Genomic DNA, 17,106 nt, shown 5'->3' with positions numbered 1-17,106 from the left:
TATCAATAAAAAATGCATGCCCAGAGAAGATTATCTCAAGAGGCTCCAAGGCATAGCCTTGGATGTTGTGAATCTCTCTAATATTAAAGGCAACATAACAGGAAAAGCATTGTTGGAAGCTATCAACAATCTGATTTAGATTGAGCATGAGCTGAAACATGCCTTTGTGGTAAAACCTAATTTTTCAAAATACATTGAAGCTGATGAAATATACAGGAGGTTAATTAAAATGAAGATTCCAGATGAAGAAGCATGGAGTGACCTGTGTGATTATCAAGAGGAGAAAAACAAGGATGATTGAAGTGACAACGTAGATTTGAGTCAACACCAGCCATGTTAGCAGATCCACTACAACAAAATTGATTTCTCAGCAACAACATCCCTAAAAAAGATGATTAGATGTCCCAGTTTTATCATCATGGCCACTTCGTGGTTACAATAGTCAATTTTATTTCAGCGTAATTAATAACAAATTTCCAAGTGTATAAGGCAATCTTTGTAGGTTTTTTTTAAATACTTCATGCATTGGAAGTATTAGGGGTTGGACCTAAGTCATTTGAACTATTTGTTCTTTTTGGAGCATTGTAATTTTGAGTTGGAGCATCAATAAAAGGACCGTTTGCGAGATACTTGAACTATGTTAACCTGGTGATGTCTTCCTTTCTGTGATTGAATGTATTGTTGTTTATTCATTGTGCATCATTAAGTCTTATTGTAAAGCAGAAATTCTAGATTAAGATATGTTGTTGGAGCACCTTATTTCTATCTGTGTTTATAATCTAAATGTTTTCCTTTGATGTATGATTAAGAAATAACTAATTGCTTTTTAATCATTACTGATATCATTATTTTGTCATCTCATTTATCATTCTACTATTAGATCCAGTAAATATAATTAGCTTGCCTTGCAAATGATCTGGAAAATTGATGTTACCACCCAGCCTTTGACTCCATAGCCCAATAGAAAGGATTCAGATATGACCTATCCCAACCAAACAAACAAACAACCAAGAAATCAAGTAATAAATCTCTTTCATTATTACATCTAGCCTAACACATTAAAACATTGGAAATAAAGCTAAATCATAAATATACAGAGAGAGTCCTCTCTGAGTCTAGGAGGGCTAGATCCTAGAATCCTAAGTAGTTTGATGTATCTCTTGTATCTTTGTCTTTCCAATCTTCAAAATCACAAAACGATAACACATTCAAGAGTTGCAGGATGCGTTTCATAGAGGTGGAGGTATACCAAATTCCCGAAGTACGCCTTTCAGGGCTTGATGTATTCAATTTTGAGATGAATCACTTTCTCCTCACCGATGACTATTTCGGTGAAAATCTATTTGAGGGGTAGAGGAGCATTGTAGGAGTTCATGATGCCCCTGTCATACTTTCCAATACCTATTGTGCTTGCATTCAAAGTTTCCATAATACCCAGTACCGAGACCATACAAGCATTGATGGAAATTTGCATCGCATACCATTGTCATCATAAGAAGAATGACAAATGTATTCTTGGAAGTCTTGGAATTGAACTAAAGTGTATTGCATCCATGACAGAAGAAAATAAGATTGGTACCAGTCATCCATTGATGATTAGCAAATCGAAGTAGTGGAAGGAATGAAGACATTAAATATTCTCTACTAATATATATATATATATATACACGCTACAAAATAAATCTTTGAGTTGAAGTGTCATGACAATATTTGACTAGGTTTATTTTTGTCCTCTAGTAAGTATCTCAAGCTTTGTTAAATGTGAAGACCATGTTATTTCCAGTTCATCAATTGCTATAAAATTTTATCAGTGAATCTTGTCAATTTCCTGATTATGGTATAAAATATCATTCAGTGGTATGAGGCTAGCTAGTCACTGTATGTTTATATTCAGTACCAAATTAATTTAATAAACCTACAATAATATGTTTGTGCTTGGAAAAATTCATCACTGGAGAGAGCTATTAAACTCATAAAATCCTTGACCCTTTGGAGAATTTCCTGATTGGTATCTTACACCAATCTCCTTTAAGGTTGTAACAAAACATGTATTCTCTATAATTTTGGGCAAGAATCCACTAAGACTCTTTAACCTAGAAGATGGCTTCTTTGTAGCTCTGTTTTTGGTCAAGGTTTTTTGGTTTGGAGTTTCTAGATTCTACTACGAATGTGCAACAGTGTTGGGAGGTGCTTGCATCCCTCTCTAAGGATGCCATGGGGATTTCCACAAAGAATGAACCCAATAAATCCTAGTGGTTGCTTCCTTTCTCTTGTTTTTCCCCAAAGTTTGTACAATATTTTTGAAGTTGTGCATGCCAGCTAATAACATTTGTGTTTTTATTTATTTATAGAGTCACTGAACCACTGATAATTGACATTTTGAAAAAAATATAGTCAAGGTATGGACCTCCACTTCTTTTATGCTTTTGTTACATGCTCATCCTCTGCAAATTCTAGTCTATAGGGTATCCCTCCAATGTATTTCCTAAAATATTCTATGTTTGAATAGCAAGAGTAGCTACAAGGCAAGTGAAGGATCCACACTCTTCCTTCAATGTTTCCATTTGTAGGTATTTTTTCAACTGAAGTTTGACGAACCATTGGACTGTGGTTATGGGTTGGTCAAGCTGTTTTTTTTTGCAGCTTTGAAAGGGCAGGAGGAGATTTGATTTCTTGGATAACCAAGGCCAAAAGCTTGATTTCTTACAGATTTGATTTGTTTCTAGTTATTGTACTTCCTTAGACTGAGGGGTGTAGTTGACAAACTGATATAACTAGTTTATGCAACTTTTCATTTTATATATGAAAAAAAATGCAAAATTCACTTAATCTCAAGAACCAATGAATTTAATCAGCCAGGTCAAATTTAGATAAAATTTGTACAAAAATGGTTAAGATTCATCCATTTAGGAAAGAAAACGGTCAACACATGCATTATGTTGCATTTCTTATTTTAATTTCTAGATTTCTTTAGTAGGCCATTCAGTTAAGGTCCCTCAAACTTTCATAGTTTTCCCCTCTTTCAATATGTTATATACAACTTGATCGAACATGAAAATGTGCAGAAACATGGCAATATCTTGTTTCATATATAAGAAACTTTGTCTATATTACTCTAATCAAAATAGTACGTTTGCGTTTAGAGAAGTTTGACAAAAACAATTTTGAAGGTCTTTTGTCTAAAAATAATCCCACATAACCATCTTTATAGTGATAAAGTCCTCCTATTTAGGTGCAAATTTTGAATGGAAAAATGTCTTGAATTAATCTTAACTACATTGTTATGACTATAATTGGAAGGAAATTATGGACATAATTTTTTTGGAGAAGTTTTCATCGTCGAATATAAACTCAATAATATCCCTTATTGATATCACACTCCCTTTGCAATTGTCAAATAATCTTTATAGGACTTAGCTAGAGACTGTTGTCACTGGACTTCAATGCATGGTTAACAAGTTACAAGCATGTTAGTTAAGGATTTGTTTTGAATTATCTTAAATGAGGTATTCTAAGTCATTCATTCATAATTGACATTGGCATGTTTTGGCTCAATGTAGGAGGCTCCCATTAACATCACTGTAGGTTCTCATACATGGGTGCAATATTATGAAGAGGTCTGGATCTTTGGAGAAGTTCTAGAGATCAATCGATAGAAAGCTAAAATTCAAACCACTAATGGAAAATAGTAAGACAATGTTACTATTTATCAACTTGTTTGTTTTGTCTTTTGTATTAAAGATCTTCTATAATGATGTAATGTATTTCCTTTACCGATTGGATTTGTGGAGAAACTTATGAAATTTATGTTCCAACAATACACATTACCAATGTACTACACTTTTGTACCAATTAAAGATGTTGACATTCCTAATTATCCTGTAACTAGTCCTCATTAGATGAATTACCTTGCCAAAAGACTAGAATGAGTTATCTATTTTACAGTGCACGATGTTACAACTCATTAACATTTACTATATAAATTTAGAATGAATTGAATTTATGAATATATGATTTGTCTTATTGAATTTCTGTGAGTATCTTTGGAGGTATTTGCATTTATTCTCACCTCTACTTTCCTTTGTTTGGAAACATCTCATCTCACTCTCACAAGAATTTATGTGAGAAAGATAGAAGGTACCTTACCAGACCTAATTGGCCCATGAACCTAAAACATGTCACAAGAAGGATTTGAATTTGGGTTGGTAGGATATCAATTTTTTCTCTTAACCAAGCAAGCTAAACCTAATTGACATAACACTTGCATAATAGTTTATAACTAGGTTTTTAGCAATTGACTACTGTGACAATTATATCATTATAAACAAAAAGGAATTATCTCTCAGACTTTTTGCTTCTATGATTCATGATATATTGTTCATATCTTCCGGAAAAATCACACTGAGAACAAAGGGTCGACGCGTTTCAAACCTAAATCAAGGTTCATCATCAAGACTAGAATGAGGGGGAAGATTAACTCACATAAATTTATAGATCTCAGAGATGAAACAATAAATTCCAATGGTTAAATAAAACAAGTGAATGTTACAGGATCAAAGTCAAATCAAATAATTTTGATTTTATTTTAGTCTATTTTATTATAAATTTTTAAACTTTAAAAGAATATTCTAACTATATGTATATGTATATGTATATGTATTTGTATTTGTATTTGCATATACATATACATATACATATACATATACATATACATACATACATACATACATACATACATACATACATACTTATATATATATATATATATATATATATATATATATATATATATATATATATATATATATATATATATATATATATATATATATATATATATATATATATATAAATAAACTCATTAATTAATTTAATTAGACTTTAATTTTTGTTAAAAGAATAATAATAAAAAATCAAGACAAAAATATATTTATAAATTTGAAATACAAAAAAGAATAACTAGATAAATTGATAGATTAAATAATAGTAGTAGTAGTAGTAGTAGTAATAATAATAATAATTAAAGACATAAAAATATATTTATAAATTTCAAATAAATAAAGGAATAACTAGATAAATATATTTATAAATTACAAATAAATAAAGGAATAAAAAAAAAAAAAAAAAAAAAACCGGGGAGAGAACAAAGAGAAGGGATCCACGAGTTGTTTAACTTCCATCCATCATCCCTATTAAGAGTTTTTTTCCTCTTTTCAATTTCAATGGCTTCTCTTAATTTTTGGTGATGGAAATAATCAACCCTCGCGAGGACCTTAGAATCCTCTAAGAAAATATGGTGCTTCGTTAATTCAGCATGTTCGGCTAGAGTAGATGAGCAGGTCCTACAATGCTTAAGGTCTGCTGCGTGCTCCTGAATCCTTTGTGAAATGGAATGACCAGTCTCACCTATGTAGGGGGTTCCACATGAACATGGGATTAAATAAACACCTTTCATGCATTTGGGATCAATAGGGTCTTTGATAGATCTTAAAGATCTATGAATGGTTTTAAAAGGTCTAAAGGTGGAGTGGTTCTTTTGATTTTTAAGAATTATAGCAATTTTGTCAGTCGTCCCTTGGATAAAGGGAAGCTGAACATTAGAGTCCACCCTAACCTCTTTTTTAGGATTAGGTCCCCGACTAGCTTTTAAAAAGGCTTTGAAACCTTGCAACTTGCTATAACCATTCTTCTTGAAGACATTGAAGAGATGGTTTTTCTCACCCATCAGATGGTTTTCATCCGAAACCCGAATAATCCTAGTAGCTAAGGTATTGAGAACACCTAGTTTCTAGGTTGGAAAGTGATGAGAATTAGCATGAAGATACTACTCGGTATGGGTTTTCTTTCGAAAAACCTGGTGGGAGAAAGAACCATCATCCTTTCTTGAAATGAGAACATCAAGAAAGGGCAAGCATCCATTAACCTCACAATCCATGGTGAATTTAATGGAATCGGATTGGTTATTAAGATGTTCAAACAAAGAAACTAGATTTTCCCTACCATGGGGCCATAAGTTGAAGGTATCATCAACGAATCTTTTCCACATTTTGGTTTAAAGCGAGAAGAAGCTAAAGAGGTTGGAAACCACAAGAGAGAGGGGAGAACCCAACGCTACTCCAAACGTTTTCTTATAGAACTCACCATCAAAACTAAAGAAGGTCAAGGTAAGGCAAATCTCAACAAGCTTAGCAGAATCAAGATCCATAATGTGATTGATAACTTCAATAGCTTCTTTAATCAGGATGTTCGTGTAAAGAGAAACTATATCAAAACTTACCATAAAATCATCAGGATCAAATTCAATTTCTTTCAACTCATTAACAAAAGAGAAAGAATCTTTAACAAAGGAACTAGACTTACCTACTAAGGGTTTAAGCTTCTTAGCTAAATACTTAGCGAGGAGATAAGTAGGCCCACCTATGGTATTGAAAATAGGTCTAAGAGGGGCCCCTTCCTTATGAATCTTAGGAAGCCCATAGATCCTAGGCATGATAGGGTTACTTTCTATAAGCTTATGACTTACAGAAGCATAAAGTCTTAGAAGTTTTGAAAATTTGAAAAATTGGATAACTACATTTGGAGAATTTAGTTAGATCGCAAATTTCATGTGGACAACTACTATCAATTGAATAAGAAAGAACACTATTGTCTGGATGGAAACCATCTAAATCACTAGTTTGATCATATTTTACAACTTCAACAAATAGATTAATCAAGTCATAAACTTCTTCTAACTGCAAATCTAGAGCTGTATAAATCATAGAAATCTCACAAGTAACATGAATTTTAGAATTGCTTGACATAGAGGATTTTAAAAAGAGAAAAGAGATCCAAATAATATTCACCTTTGTGGTCCTCTACCTATGAGATGTGACTACCTTCCTCTTGATCACTGCTTATAACAATAGGTTAAAAATCTCGAGAGTTTGAAGTAGGTTGATTAAGTGGACCAAGGGACAAGGGATCACCTCATGTGAATTATCTCATTAATTGCACCTTTTTGGGTTGAAAATGATAACATTTTCTCCTTTAAATGTGTTTGTGGATGTTTCAAATGCACACCCTAAAAACACTGAAGAATTTGCTGGGGGTGTGGATGATATGGAAAAACTATATTATTTGCATGAATTGGGAGTTCTACACAATTTGTCAAGAGGATATGAACTTGATGAAATTTATGCGAGTGATTTAGTTTCGTGAAAGTTATGACTAATGCAAATTTTTGAGTGGTTTGCACAGGATTTGATTATTTTCACAATAATTGGCTAAGTTATATTTATAAGATTTTTTTGCACAATTTGGCAACTAGATATGAACTTGATGAAATTTATGTTAGTGATTTAGTTTCTTGAAAGTGACTACTCTTACCTAGGAGGAAAAAGCATGCAAGCAAGAAATGTCAATTGGGTATAAGGGGTACAACTCTGTACTGTAAGAGAAATTGGCGAACAAGATCATTAGCAGATGATTTAGGTGTTATTCCTATAAAAATAAATGATATTGGGACTAGCAAGAAAGTGTTGGGTTCATGTCTTAGGAAATGAAGAAGCTACCCATAATCTAGGTGGGAGGATTCAACACAGAGGGATGGTTTTCATTAGAAAATTTTGGTGCCCAAATGCAGATTGGTTCACGTTCTGCAGTTTCTCTGACGGGAAAAAAGGAGGAGATTAAGCATATTAGGGTTGTTGGCTATTAGTTGTAATTTAGGAGAAAACATTTCTCCTAGTGGTTATCCTCTTGGGTGGGAAATAATCACCTTGTTATAACTTATACGTAATATATGACAAGCTATAGGACTTTAATTTTTCATTCTATTCAACAAACAACAATTTGGTGAATTTTGGATCTAAGTTGACATTTCATCATAGAGAATTAGATTAGAACATATGATACTGGAGTAAAAATATTTCAAGGTTCAACCATGCAGTTTTCTTGTGCACTAAGCTTCCATTGGTGTGACATTCCATCCTACATTTGGTAGGATTCCTCTTGATCTGGTACATTGCAGTGTGCACTCCTTTCACTCAGTACTTGTTTTGAACTTCGCAACATCCCAACGATCATCCTATTTTTTCCTTCTCACAACCCTAATTTGTTGAGGTGTATATGTTGCAGAAACAAGTCTTTGGATACCTTCCTCCTTACAAAATTGACAAATTCATTAGAGTGGAATTAACATTGACTCTCAGACTAAATGATATTTATAATTTACTTGCTTTCTTTTCTTCTATCTTAATATTCTTAAATTCAACATATGCATCTGACTTAATTTAAGAAAGTAAACCCACATCTTCCTAGAGGAAACATCTACAAAGAGAAAAAAGTACATTGCACCAAATATTTATAGTCACCTCAATGGACCACAAATGTCATAGTTGACCAGTTCCACCATTTCCTTAGCCCTTCAAGTGTTCTCCTCATATAAAGCTAATCTATGTTATTTTATAGCTAAACAATCTTTTCAAAGATCCCCCTTTTCATATACATATAAAAAACCAAGAACCATAGTTCATATAAATATAATTTAAAACAACCTTCATGTTGGAAGCATTTATCTTCACATCTTATAAGTAAAAAAATTCAACTCTCAAAACAAGTGCCCTATTCTTCTAGCCATAGTATATTTTTAGTGCTCCATTAGCCCGTCGATATTCCATGATGTTGTCTTCATTTTATTATGCTTTCTAGGCCATCAAATGAGTTAGAACCTGTTGCTTAAGAAATGAGTGAAATAGTCATACAAGCTGGGAATATTTGGGTTTTTTAAGGCCTCCTTGGGATCTTGTGAGGTATACAAATTAAAGAGTGCGTGACTTGAGCAAGACCTCTTGTTTACATTTGTTAAGGAAGGTCTTTGAGAAGACCATGTTCGATCTTTGTTTTGTTTCTAAGAGGTTTATAGCCTACTGATGACATGTGCAAACTTGATGGTGGCTAAGAATATGGACATTTCTAGCTAGATGAGGCCTTATTATGCTATGAATTATTTCTTCCCACATGTGTTCAACATTCCTTTACAAAGATTTTGAGTGGTTGGTTGAACACAAGGAGCTTAGGGTTTCTAGTTGCCTGGTTTGGATAGAAAGGAATGTTTCCAAATATTGTGGTCAAGGGCCTGGAACCTAAAGCATGTATTGGGTAGATTATTATATTGCATTGGCTGGTGGAACATTTTATCAAGAATAAGAACATATTTTTTGAGGTCCATGGACATATTGACCTTGATATAGATACATTTTTACATCGAGAGGTTGTAAAACCTCAGGCATTTGATAGTTGAACTCCTTAATAGTTGCATAGGTAAGCTTCATAATTCAATCCATATCAGGTATTGTAATTGAAATTTTTTCTATATCTTTGGCCCAAGGCTACTTGGAAGTAGGAAGCAAGAGTGGGAGTGACAGTTTTTAGAAACTTTCATGTCGGGAAGCATTAACTGTATTTTTTTGTTGTGTACTCAGTTGTCATATGTTCCACTATTGCTATGGAAAATCCATCTAAGAATTTTGAAACTGTGACATTCACCAATTTTTTCTATGAAAAAATATAAATTTGATAGTAATCTTCATATTCAAAAGATTGGGAGTCTCCAGCCAGTGTTGAGGAAAAAAAAATATCATGGGAGAGATCAAGGGCCTGAAGAAAAAGTAAAATGATCCAGTTTAATAACACTGAACACTTTGCCTTATCTTTAGTTAGGCACTAGCATACTTCCATGTCCTACTTCAATCTTATAAATTCATGACCACTAAATTATATTTTACCTGAGAATACACTTAAGTTGATGTAAGACTCTTGCATTGAGTGTGCTTGATAAATGTTTATTCAAAATGAGAGTAAACATTGGATTTCTTAGAGTGTTTTTTTTTACACGACCTAGATTGCAAAGATCCTCGATGGGGGCTCTTCTATGAAAGGTACAATGAGGATCCAAGAAATGGCATAGATAATCTTTGGTCTGGAGGGGTAGAATCCTACCAATTCCACAAAAAATATGCTTTTAGTAGATGGACAGGTAGTTTAAAACCTTGTGTTTTATTCATTTGTCCTTTCCCATAGAACATGATTTTTTTTTATCAATCAATTATGCCACATATTTACGCAGTTAGTGATGTATTTATCTCTATCATGTCAAATGTTGTAGCATATGCTAAATATTTTGTTGGTGATGTTGGAACAACCACTATGTAATCAATTATAAAAAATTGGTGCACACCCACATGGAAACCTATTTTGATGCCATTGCTAAAGGATTTTATTATTTGAGGTCTAATTAATTGACGGGCCAATGTTTATAGGTTAATGATGCAACAATGATTGAAATGTCTCTAATTGATTTGAATGTGATCTGACTTCCATGAAAGGTATTAAAAGATTCACCTTGTCGACAATGGTGTTCTTTTTGGGTGTTTTTTACAGTTAGTGGAGCATGTGGAAGCAACAGAAACAATCATAGTGAAAGCTACAATGGATCCGATGAATCTTGTTTTGCATCTCGCAAGGTGTTTAGGTATGGGGTTTGGTTAAGTTGTCACACTTTGAATCAACTCTATTTGTGTCATTTTTGCCTTGGTTTCACGTGGGATAGGATTTTATGTCATGGAATTGGTTAATTTTGTTGATTGAGGCTTTTAGAATTCAATTCGGTAGATGAGGGATTTTTTGGATTGTTGCTTAATTTAGAATTTGATCTAGTGAATTTGTGTCTACAAGAGAGATTTATTCCTAATACCTTTTGTGGGTCATATCTCTAAGGGCTTTGTAAATATGTGCTATGAAATTTGTGTTCAGGGCTTTTTAAAGTATGTGAATTACTGGTATTGTCAATTATTCGTATGAACAAATGTAAATTTACATTGATGGAGAAATTCGAGAAAGACAATCCGTGCTTGTATAAATTCAGTTTATCTTTCTTTAGATTTCTGACAAGTAGAAGAATGCACAACTTATTGTATTTCTTTTAAATTTTAATTGGTTCTATTTTGGGGTTTTCTATAAGGTCATGGTTTCGACTCTTGTGAAATCATCACCTGCATTAACTAGGTGGTCGTAGGCTCAAAGCTCTTCCTTGCACCCACTTTGTTAAGTTGTACACATGAGTTCAAATTTTCTGGATTCATTCCTTCAAAAGACATTGCAGATCCCTGTGACTGTGTCACTGAAACTAACCCTATGAGAAAATTGGTAGTTCTAGATTTCCTGATTATGTTGGCATTAAGTGATGGTTCTGCTAACAAAACATAACAACAGAGGAGAAATGAATTAACTAGATGACTATATGATTGTCATTATTTGGGGGCATGGACTCAAAATTTGACAAATTTCTGCCATATATTCTAAAATATGTAGATATTCCCTTACATCGAAAATCAAGTGTGATTGCAAGATCAACTGCTCGAAAGAGATCATGTATGTGAATGATGATACAATTTTGGACAATTTTTTATCACCTACTGGTACATACAGTTGAAGACAGAGAGAACCTGAGAAGAGTACTTTTGTTGTAAAAATGACAACCAAATATGTGGAAAACCAATTTTTGGGTTTTCAAAAATTTCGACAAGCATTATATGTGTTGTAATAAATTGTTTTGCTTCTGATTTCATGGTAAGGAAAGTATGCCTTATGTTTTCAAGGTGGAAAATTATTTTGTTATAATCGAGTTGCATTTGATTGTGTTTTTTGTTTCTCTTAGTGCTTCCTGGTTCCATATTCTTTAGTGAAGAATCTTTCATGCTGAAACCTTAAAGTTAATAAATAATTGTTGTAATTGATTTTACCTGCAAGATTATAGTTTTATTTTTCTTCCAAGATCAGTAGGTGGAAACTCACAATCAATGTGACAAGTCATAATACATGAAATTATGTTATTATTGTGCACATTTTGCACCCTGATATAATTGTTCAATGTGGAGAGAAATGAATATGTGGCCCCTTTATCTTGTCATGGCCAGTGGTCTTTATTCCTTGACTATGTTATCTGTTCTTTTTTCTTTCCACATTCCTTAATGAAGTTTTCATTCTCAAGCCTTCAAGGTAAATGAGAGTTGTGAAATTCCATCTTACTTGCTAGATAGGGAGGTTCCATATACCAAATCAACAAGTGCATGTTTTCAACCATTGCTATAAGTTGAATTTCAGGAAATTTTATCAGTGGGACATGGTAGAAATATTGACCCTGCTGATGGATGATGGGGCCTTTTAGCTCATTATAGATACTCAATTATCTCTAGTAGAGGTTTTCCTACAACTAAATTGGCATATTATGAATGTTTCTATCCCTTTTTCTCCTCATGCATAGATTTTTGGCATAAATTTGTTTATTTTTTACTGCAAGGAAGTCCCTTTTCCTTTCAAAAGTAAAAACCTTACATCAATAAATAGTTGGGGCCTTTCATCTCTTACTAGTGCTTGTTGTGCTTTCTATTTCCATTTTCCTATACATAAATAGCTATCAGTGATTGGTATATTGTGAATGTTTATGTTGTCTTTACCAATACATATATTTTTGGCATATTTTTGTTTCTTCAACACTGTAAGAAAGTCCCTTTTCCTTTCATCTCCTTAATGTTAGAATTAAAGGTGAAGAGTTCTGATTAGTCTTGAATTTACAGAATGTAAAACCCTGACATCCTAGATAGTGGTGAACATTGCATGTAGGTTGTTTTATTTCGAGTTGCTCATGATCAGTTAATATGGTTTCTGTCAGGCATAAAATTTTGTGATGCTTTCCATTTTGAAGTGGATATTCATACATAAATACATATATATCTTGTGTTATAGGAGAAAATAAGAACCTACCACCCAGGGTGATAATTTAAATTGAAAAGGATTTGAAGAGTCTTAATGAATCACCTCATGTAGGTATAAAAGTGGTGGTGAATGATGACAACTTTTCAATGACAATTTCGGACATTGAAGGACCAGGTACATTCTAAAAGAATAATCCAGAACAATGTAACATATTTGTATTTTGTATGCTTAAGAAAGGGATCATTTTTTCATATTGCATTTACTAAAGCATCTAAATTCATTTTTTTTTCATGGTTAATACTATATTTTTGGAACATGAGCTATATTTACATTTATTGATGCTTTTTCTAGTAGCTGGCACTCCATATGAATTTGATGTTTTTAAAATGAAACTGGTTCTAACTCTTGATTTTCTAAACTCTCCTCCTAGAGGTAATTTTTTATCCTTATAATGATGCTTCATCCCATTTACATTCTCTTAAATGGATATTATGTTTACTTTACATTTTTAGTTTCCTATAGGACATTATTTTTATTTTTCTTCTTACTGCTTATCTAAATCTTCAAGTATATAAGGGAGATGCATGTCTTCTAAAAAATGAGAAATAAACTTTTATGTATTTCAATTGTAATCATTGCCTTGGACTGCAGGGTATTTTGTCACAAAAATATTCCACCCTAATATTGCAAGAAATGGAGAGATATGTGTCAACACTCTGATGAAGGATTGGAATACAACCTTTGGACTGTGACATGTTCTTCTTGTATGTGTTCATCCAATTACTAATTTAGCTTATTTATCATAATGTTTGTTAAGCATTGTAGTGTGTTACATTTGGCTGGACACAATTGTTCTTGTTGCATATTTTTTTCTTAAAATATATTTTGAAATTAAAGATGCACATAAGCTATTTGAATGGAATTTCTTCGATACATGTGAGCTAAAGGATTTGCACTTGTTTCATACTTCTTAAATGATATTTGAAAACCAATGCTGCACATGAGCACAAAACTCAATGGATTTTTCTCAACTTGTGGATCATTTTTTAGTGGCCATTTTTAACTTTCTATAATTAATTGACCAAGAAACCTAGGGATGAACTATTTGTGGTTCTAGTATTTAGAAGTAAAATTTAAAAATGTATTCAAAATGTTACATTTGAAACGATCTATGCACACGACATAGTGAGAAATGACTGGACTTCATGTGAAGAAGAAGAAATTTGTTGGAATATTTTTTATTGTTATTTGTTGCATAATTAACACAGCTTGTATTATTTTCTGATCTCCTCTTTTTATCAACTCTGCAACATTAAACTAGAATGGACATTCATGCAGTGTGTATACATTCTTGGATCTTAGTTACAAGGACTAGAGTACATGATTTTTTCCATAAACAATAACAATTTCTTTCCCTTTCTAAATTTTGGATTACTATTGTAGGTCATAAGATGCCTGACTATAGAACCATTCCCGAAGTATTCTTTGGATGAATAGGCTCGGAATATGCTCATGGAACACTATGAAGCATATGAAAAGCATGTCAAGTATGTTATATTTTTTCATCTATATCTGGAAAGTATTTACATGATTACATTTTATTCATATAATTTTGGGATATATATGGTTAACCCTAATATTTCTCTTCATCATTTGAGAAAAGAGTATAATGATATTAAATTCAATATTAACAAAGTGATTGGAGTACTCGTAAATAACTGAAAATTTGAACATACCTCTGTCACAGGAAATGAGTATTGATCTTCAAATCTCAATTTTGTAGTTATTCACATAATTTTGGACATTTCCCCGTGTAAAGTTTACCATGCCTTAAGTATAGTTTCTACTAACATTTCCCCTAGTGAGCAGGGTTGGGAAATTCTTCACATTTTCCTTTAATTTCATTCTTTTATGTTTTGTATACACATTAGATTTATTAGCTTATTCACTGGTTGTATTCTACTGCATCTCCATCTATATTTTCCTGCACTATCTAATGCTAAGTAGCAAATCTCCCTTTTCTAGGGTTAACACTCATGGGTCACCGTTTCTTAGGGTCTTCTTTCTTGTTTTCACTTGTATCCCATAGCTTCTAGCTTAGGCTTGTTAACTGGATTTTCTAGCCTTTAGCCTCATTCACATGTTTTCCTTGTGACAATTTTTTATTTATCAATAACATAAATAATAGTGTGAGAGGTTCTTAATGGGCCCAGATCCACACACCCACACCTATATTTGCACATATGCCTTTGGTAGTTGTTTACCTAGATCTTCTTATGTGAGTTTGCCTTTGGTAATCATCTACATGGGTCTTCTTATGCAAGTGTGCCTTTGGTAATTGTCTACACGAATCTTCATATTCCAGTATTAATATTAGTAATATGTAATATGTAAACTTCTGAGACATGTTGTGGATCTAGTCAACTCTTCTAAAAAGGGTATCATAAAAAATGCAAACAAACATGTGTGCCTAGTTAACTATATAACCTAATTTATTTCTCTTCCTTCTAAATATTTGTTTCCAAGAGTACAATGTGCTTATGTTACAAATAACATATATTGGTATGGGTTTATTTTGTAGACTCTATACAAGAATTCATGCTTTGAAGCCCAAATTGAAGAGTACAGTGGCAATTTCAGAGGCTACTGCTTTAAATGAATGCCCAAAAAATACCCTTGTGATCTCTCATACCCTACTTGTACCATGCACAACAAATCTAAGGAGAATAATATTCAATATCTAAGCATAAATGTCACTTCAATAGAATCTATAGGAGTTGGTGCATTAACAGTTCATAAGAAAAAGGATCTATCTTCTACCAAAGTGCATGTTGATAAGAAAAATCTCAATGTAAGGAAGAAAAGTCTTAAAAGATCATAGAAATTTAGCCCTTCTTATCGGTTATTTGAGTCTTTTAACTGGTCATGTTACAAAGGTGAGCTAATATATTCCATGAAATTAAAATGCATTGATCCTTTGAGGCTGGATTGAGTCTAATGTATTTAGAAGCCGAAAAGGTTTTGTCTCAGAATTTTTGGGAGCCCAAAATTAGGAACCTGAGACATAGTTAACGGAAATTGCTACAAATTTATCTGTTGGTATGTATATTTATTATTTTTAGAACCAACTTAAATACTTTTGTATTTTTTCATTCTTTTATGAGATTTTTTCCATGTAAATCTAGTATGGTATGTAATTTTCAATGATTGTATGTAGTTTTCGAAATAGTAGTTTCGTTGGTGTTAAGTTGTTACTTTGAACAACCAGACCCATAATGGAAACATTGAATCAACCTGAAATATTGAGTTTCTTTGGGAATGTTGAAATTTAGTCCTTTCAGAACAATTAGTGTTTAGTTGAATAATGCTTTTTTTCATTTATGTGGTTTTGATGTGTATTAAGAGGATTGAAAGGCTTGGTCTTAGAACCTACTCCAATTATAAAACATAATCACTAATTAGACCAGGATGTTTAAACTTGATATCAAAAGTGGGTTGTTCTCAAATTTAAAAAGATTTTCTTCCTCAAATTCACAATCAATTTTATCTGTTGTTATTTTTTTCATCTGATTTGATTCATAGAGAACCAAAGCTAGTATGTATTGCTCAAGTTGTTAAGGTTTTGGCTATATATTTGAACATAACACTGTGTGACATATAGGATCACAAGTATGCTATTATTCTTGATTGTACATCACAAGTTTTGCAAATTTTTTTGGGTCTCCAAAGTTACCTATAGGTTGATGGTCAGGCATGAAATTTCTCCCCTTTCATATTAAAAATTTAGAACAACTTTTTGTATGTCACAAACCTAGATGCAAAAAATACATTTATACAAAAAAGAAGTGACATTTCCACCACGTGGCTCTTGTTGGATATCCATGCACAATGCTAAAAAAAAACACCTGTAAAGAAAAATAAGTGCAGTGACATTTCCGCCATGTGGCTCTTGTTTCTTAAAGAAAACAACTTAATCAACTTATTTATAGAGGGAGTACCTATATATGGATTTTTAACATGTATGAGTGTAAAATAGTAATTTTTCACTGGTCCCATATTTTCCATAGTTTCTATCATATTAGATGTACATTACATGAAGTGTTTCATCCATATTTTTTCTAAAAAGGATGTTTATTGAGTGAAAATAACACCCCCTATGCTGAAATAATCAACAAAAGATCATGATAATACATGTATTTGGGAGGTGCTACTTAAATATATAGCTTCACTTCTATTCGTAGAGTCAAAATAGGAATATGGGACATGGAAGGGAGAGACCCTTTAATGTACTCTTGATATATAACCTAGTGAAATTTCACAACATGAACTGCTAGTTGTTATGCTTCATTT

The 17,106-nt window shown here is 32.5% G+C and overlaps 1 pseudogene; it reads left to right on the top strand.

Moving 5' to 3' along the window:
• LOC149250899 (ubiquitin-conjugating enzyme E2 22-like) overlaps positions 1-15,637 on the top strand; it is a 99,962-nt pseudogene extending 84,325 nt beyond the window's left edge.
• The last annotated feature ends 1,469 nt before the right edge of the window (positions 15,638-17,106 follow it).

This window comes from Pinus tabuliformis, chromosome 7 (assembly GCF_031772625.1).
Source record: "Pinus tabuliformis cultivar Carrire ecotype Pingquan chromosome 7, CPIR1, whole genome shotgun sequence".
NCBI classification, from domain to species: domain Eukaryota; kingdom Viridiplantae; phylum Streptophyta; class Pinopsida; order Pinales; family Pinaceae; genus Pinus; species Pinus tabuliformis.
This window is presented reverse-complemented; position numbering and strand designations above follow the sequence as displayed.